Source organism: Marmota marmota, unplaced genomic scaffold, assembly GCF_001458135.2.
Source record: "Marmota marmota marmota unplaced genomic scaffold, marMar, whole genome shotgun sequence".
Classification (NCBI taxonomy): Eukaryota; Metazoa; Chordata; class Mammalia; order Rodentia; family Sciuridae; genus Marmota; species Marmota marmota.
In genome coordinates, this window is record NW_026000229.1 from 21805188 (window position 1) to 21811952 (window position 6765).

The window sequence follows — 6765 nt, forward strand, 5'->3', positions numbered from 1 at the left end:
CATAAACCTTAGCAAGAGATAATAAACAGCTCTGCACTAACCTTCTTTATTCAGTGTTTTCTGTCACAATCTTGGAACCCAGAAATCCTCTAGAATTAGTGTTTTGTTCATTTTTTCCTATACACTTTCTCATGAGGAGAGTATATATAGAAAGATAGACGTAGGCCAGAGGCCTGACTCGGGATATCAGGTCTAGTCACCTCTTACCTCTAGAATCAAAATAACAAAGAGAGACAGGATGGTGATGCAAGGAAGGAATTTTCTTTCTTTCTTTTTTTTTGGGTGGTGGTGGTGGTGCTAGGGACTGAACCTAGGGCTTTGTGCATTTGAGGCAAGCACTCTATCAACTGAGCTGTATCCCCAGTCCAAGGAAGGAATTTTTTATATGGTCAAACCAAGAAGATAGCTAGTCTAGAAAACTGTCTTACCTGTACTGCCAACAGGATTATAAAGGACCTGGATTCAATACCCAGCACTCAAAAACAAAAACCAACCAAACAAAAAAAAGATGCTGGGTTGTGTGGCACAGGCATGTAGTCTCAGCAATTCAGGAAAGTGAGGTAGGAGGATTATAAAGTGGGTGAACAAAACTGTGGAGCCTGGAGATATGCATACACATGTTGCAAGTCTGGCTCTGCAGGTCCTACTGGTGCCAAGGCTGTTTACACTCTCAGTATGAGATGAAGCTGGGGAGGGGAAAAAAACACCACCAACAAAATCCAAAGATAGTACATTATAAAAATGGAGGCAGGACAATGACCAGGTACTTCTTTATTTTTTCCTACCTTTTTTTTTTTTTTTGGTTCTGGGGATTGAAACCAGGGGTGCTCTGCCATCAAGGTACAGCCTTAGCCTTTCTTATTTTATTATGACCCAATTTCTCACTAAATTGCCCAGTCTGGCCTCCAACTTGTGATCCTCCAGTTGTAGCCTTCCGAGTAGCTGGGATTATAGGTATGTGCCACTACACCTAGTTGCCATTTTCAAAATACATTGACTTGGTAACATAAACATAAAATCTGTAAAATTTCAAAGTGACATTTAAAGTGTAAGTACCTTGAGAATTTCCATGAATTAGTTCTTGTCAGTTGATCAATTCAGATTGCATTGAGAAAAATCAAGCTATGGACTTTCAAAGCTAAGAATTAAGGGAGTGAGCATAGCTCACTAATACAGAATGTACTTAGCACCCACAAATGTCTGAGTTCAATTCTCAGCACCAAAAACAAAAAGCAGATTTTTGACCATGACAATAATAATAATAATAAGGATGGATTTACCCAGTAATTCAAAAGACTAGACTAAAAGATTCAGAGTCAAAGAGAGTTGGGTTAGAAGCCTAGCATACCTCAGTTTCCTCATCTATAGAATGAAATACGGTATGTTTACTTCTTAGAATTGTTGCAAAGAGTAAATGGGATCATGTTTATAAAGTGCTAATCAAGATGCCCATCAGCATGTCAGAAATATTGTTTTGTTAAACTAGGAATTCCAGCAGGAACAGAATAAATATTTCTTGAATTGATAAACAATAATTATAATGGCCACTTTGTAAGGTTTTTAGTACTTTGCTTTGCCTCAAAGTCTCTCTCTGCTGTCTTTGATGTCAGATAATCATGAGCATTTCCACAAAGTAACCCATGATTCATCTTAGATGAAGGATGTAAATAACAGGTGTTTTATACTAAAATATGATTGAGATTACTCTAGCAAGTGGAGTGTAGAAAAAAATTTCAAGGACTATTTGGAACTTGGTCTAGTTCTTAAAACAGAGGTCACAAACTCAAATACTGACGGGGATAATGCTGGCTGGAGTGACATTAGATAAGCCCAGTCCAAAGAGGGCATATATATGTAGGATATATATGTAGGATATATATGTAGGATATATATGTAGGATATATGGTAGAGACATTCCTTCCAGAAGGAATAAGATGGGCAAAGGTATTGAAATAGGAAGTGATACATGTTTGGGAAACTAACTTGGGTTGAGCAAGGTGTGGTGGTGCATGCCTATAATCCCAGCTACTTGAAATAAAAAATGAAACAGGCTGGGGATTTGTTTTAGTGGTTTAAAAAAAAAAAAAGCCGAGTGTGGTTGTGCAGCTGCTGGGGAAGCTGAGGCAGGAGGATCACAAGTTTAAAGCCAGCCTCAGCAATTTAGGAAGACTCTAAGCAACTTAGTAAGACCCTGTGTCAAAATAAAAAATAAAGGGCGTGGTTTGTGGCTCAATGGTAGAGCATGTGTGAGGCACTGGGTTCAATTCTCAGCACCATATAAAATAAATAAATACACAAATAAAGTAAAAATAAATAAATAAATAGATAAATAGGGCTGGAGATGTGGCTCAGTGGTTAAGTGCCCCTGGGTTCAATTCCCAGTACCAGAAAGACCCCAAGCAAAACAACAACAACAACAACAACAAAAATCCAAGCAAAACAAACAAACAACAAGAACAACTAGCAGTGATTAAAGCCAACATGCTCTGGGGACAGATCTAACTTTGGTTGTTGAATTTGTGGTTCTTGAGCTTTCTGACTTTTGGCAAATTACTTAAATTCTTTAAACTTCTATTTCCTTACTGTCTGCTACTATTGCTATTTTTCTTCCTTTTTAAAATTTTTTGTTTTGTTTTGAGATGTTGGATCTGAACCAAGACCTTGTGCACACCAAGCAAGTCATCTCACCTGCGCTATCTCCCCCAATCTTGTTACTCTAATTGAAAAGGAAGTGGTGGGTTGGGGATGTAGATCAGTGGTAGAGCTGCTTGTTTATTATGGGTGAGACCCTGGGTTCAATCCCCGATACCAAATCTAGACAGTAAGCAAAACTAAAACCAAACAAACAAGAAAGTAGTGAAGATGAAGTTGTGAAGGAAAGCAATGACCAGATTACCAAGGCCTTGTTTTTGTTTTGTTGTTTGTTTCAGCAGGGGTTGAACCCAGGGGCATCTACCACTGAGCTGCATCCCCAGCCCTTTTTAAAATTTTTTAAAAATTTGAGACAGGATCTTGCCAAGTGGCCCAGACTGGTCTCAAACTTGCAATCCTTTTGCCTCAGCCTCCTGAGTCACTGGGATTATAGGTATGCACCACTATACCCAGCTTAGATGGTCCTTAGGACATTAGTTCAGCCATGTTCAATCAGGCAGTTCATCACCATAAAGTTCTTTACCACTGCCTTGCCTATTCACAAATTGTCTTCTGCCTTGTGGTGGGCAGACCAAGCCTTTGTGCTGTAACATTAACCCAAAAAAGGAAATTTAAGAGGAAAAGAAGTTTTGAGAAAGTTGATGTAGGGTTTTGTTCAGTTGGGGATGTATTATTATTATTTTTCACAGTGTTAGAGATTGAACCCAGGAACACTCTACCACTAAGCCATACCCCCAGCCTTTTTAAGTTTTTGCTTTGTGACAGAGTCTTGCTAAATTGCTCACGCTGGCCTAGAATTTGCCATCCTCCTCTCTGATTACACAGTATATGGGATTACAGGTGTGTAACACTGCATACAGTGGGGTATGTTAAATTTGATATGGTTGTGTAACTCCAGGGACAATATGGCTGGTAAGTGTTAGACATATAATTAGAGCAATATCTAAAATTTTATGTGCTATGCATTTGTTTCAGTGCTTTATATCTGTTAACTTACTTAACTCTCACAGCAACCCTCTGGCGTAGGTACTACATTGCAAAGATTTGGAAACTAATGCATAGATGCCTTACTTTACCCAGGTCATCTAGTTAGGAAGAGGTTCAATGAGGATATAGGTTCAGGGCTTGGATCCAGGAAAAGCACTGACTTTGCAGTAGACATTGGTGTAGAATTAAAAACAAGGCAGATCCAGGCTTTGTTTTCATGGAGTTTATAGCTGAGTAAATCATACACATCTGAGAGTAGTAAGAAATAATCATGCAAGTGAAGAATGAGAAGATAAAAAAACAAGGATAAAATCCTGAGGAGCAATAATATTTAAGCAGTAAAGAAGAAAAAGCCCCAGGGAATAAATATAGATGAAGGCACAGGTAAAGTAAGAGGAAAATCTGGAGAGAGCAAAGTAAAATATAAGAATAATTGCAGGATGTAATAGAGTGCTTGCCTATTATGTGCAGGGCTCTGGGTTCTAACCTAGTATTGGGGTTGCAAGGGTTCGGGGCAGGACCAGAAGTAAGGGAGACCAGAGCAGGGGAGTTGAAGTAGCTGAAAATAATTGTGTGAACTGGAGTGACATCAGTGTGGCATCAGTGATGAAAGGCACAAGAAGATATTTCTAGGGAAGAATTAAAATGACTTGCTGACTAGTTAAGGTAGAAACAAGAGGAAGAAGCATCAAAGGTGATTCTATTCTATTTTTTTTTTTAAAGTTCTGGAGACTTTTAGTACTCAGGATGCTTAACCACCGAGCTACATCTCTAGCCCTTTTGTTTTTTATTTTGCGACAGGGTCTCACTAAGTTCCTTAGGGCCTCACTGAATTGTTGAGGCTGGCCTTGAACTTGAAATTCTCCAAGCATGTGTGTGGTCCTTGGTTCAATCCCCAGCACTGAAAAAAATTCCTCCCATCAAAAACTGTGTATATTATTGCTGAGGAAATAATGCTATTAAAATAATTACTGCTTTTGAATGGATGTTTGTGTGTTCATGATGGAAGGACAACAGTATTTCTTTATTTTTACTTAACAAATACTGGGAGAGTAATTATTATCTGATAGTTACTTTTATAATTGCTTTACATATGTTATGTAATTTGAATTTAATTATCAAACAAGCCCAGGAGTCAGGCATGGTGGCACATACCTGTACAATTGCAGTGACTCTGGAGACTGAGGCAGGAGGATCACAAGTTCAAAGCCAGCCTCAGCAATTTAGCAAGGCCCTAAACAATATAGTGAGACCCTGTCTAAAAATAAAAAGGGCTGGGGATGTAGCTCAGTGGTTAACTGTCTCTGGGTTCAATCCCCAGTAACAAAATAAAACAATACCAGGAAACAAATATTCTTATTTTTACAAAAGAATGTTGAAGTTAGAATAGCAAAATAGCTTGGCTATATTCACAGCTTATAAAAACTACAACTAGGTGTCAAGCCCAAGCAGTCTGTGCTAGTGTAGATGTGGACTTTATATTTTCAAATTTCTTCAGTTTTTTATTCATTTGCAAACCATCCATGACTTCCTTTTTCTTTTTTAAATATCTGTTTTGGACCTTTATTTTATTCATTTATTTATATGTGATGCTGAGAATTGAACTCAGCGCCTCACACATGCTAGGCAAGCATTCTACCACTGAGCCACAACCCCAGCCCACTATCCATGACTTCTAACAAAATAGTGGTTCAAACTTATAATATTAGAAAGCCATTCATTATGAGCTGGTATGTAATGCTATTTATGATTTACAAATAAAAGAAATACTATCTTTTTTTTTTTTTTTTTTGTGGTGCTGGGGCTTGAACCCAGGGCCTGTGCATTGGAGGGAAACAAATTTGTGGTGATCACTTTGTTAACATAAAATATAGTTTTTGAATTTTTCCAGAATTTATTTATTTATATTATATGGTATTGAGGATTGAACTCAGGAGTGTTTAACCACTGAGCCACATTCCTAGCCTTTTTTATTTTTTATTTTGAGACAGGTTCTCACTAAGTTGCTTAGGGCCTCAATATATTGCTGAGGCTGGCCTCAAACTTGGAATTCTCCTGCCTCAGCTTCCTGAGTTGCTATATTTACAGGTGAGTGCCACCACCTCAGGCTCCAGTTGACTTAAAGAGAAAGTCCCATTTGCCTCTAATATCTGGAATTAATTATAAAAAAATACTGTACAACACTAAACATGCCACAAGATAGTCTAATAGCTAGGAAATAAAAACCTCATCGTGACAGCACATCCACAAGAAAACTTGTGATTTGCAGTGTGATGTCTGCAGGTAACTGTTTCCTAAGATTGGATCTTTCAAGAAAGCAAAAAAAATTCACGCTATTTTCTAACATGTTCTGTTGAGTCTATGCATCTCATTAGAAATTAATGGACACTATAATTTCTAATGATAGTTTTGGAATTTGTTTGTATTTTTGAGCTTACTATAGGAATTTCAATTTATTTTCAGTAATATACCCTCTAACTCAGTCAACTCAAACAGGATGCCAAATATATGAAACTCTAATTAAATGACATCGAGAAATTCTATTTCATGAAATACGAGTGTAAAGAATCAGAGTGAATTACCGAGAAACCAAATGTGAGCTTCATCGAATTTGGAGTAATGATATATGAGGAGAGTTCATTTCAGAGATGGGACAGAGTGGCAACGGGGCTGGATATTTAGTACTTGCTATCTTTTGCAATGGCTAAGTCCTAGAGTGTGACAAATTTGTAAAGAGCTCAGGAAACTGTCTTAGCATGGTGTCGTGTCTTCTTGCTGTTTGAAGTGTCTTTACATTTACGTTCTCATCACTGGTGGCTGTCGCACCTGTGATTACTGCTTATTGGGACTACTTTTATTTATTTGGTAGTTGTTGAAGCATCACGAGAGACAGAAAAAGAGGAAACAAAAACCTCCGTCACTCGCGAAGTTAAGGGCAAAGCTGTCGCTTTTACACCTTTCACTCTCGGGTTTTAGTCCAAGGAACGTTTCCCAGAAGCTGTTAGAGCCGAGCACAGTCGAGTGAGAGCGCTTTCGTCTTGGGGCGGGACCAGAGGAAGCCCCGCCTTCCAAGACCAATCCCAGCTGTCTGCCGGCGGACAGGAAGCGGCGGCGGGCCTAGCAGCC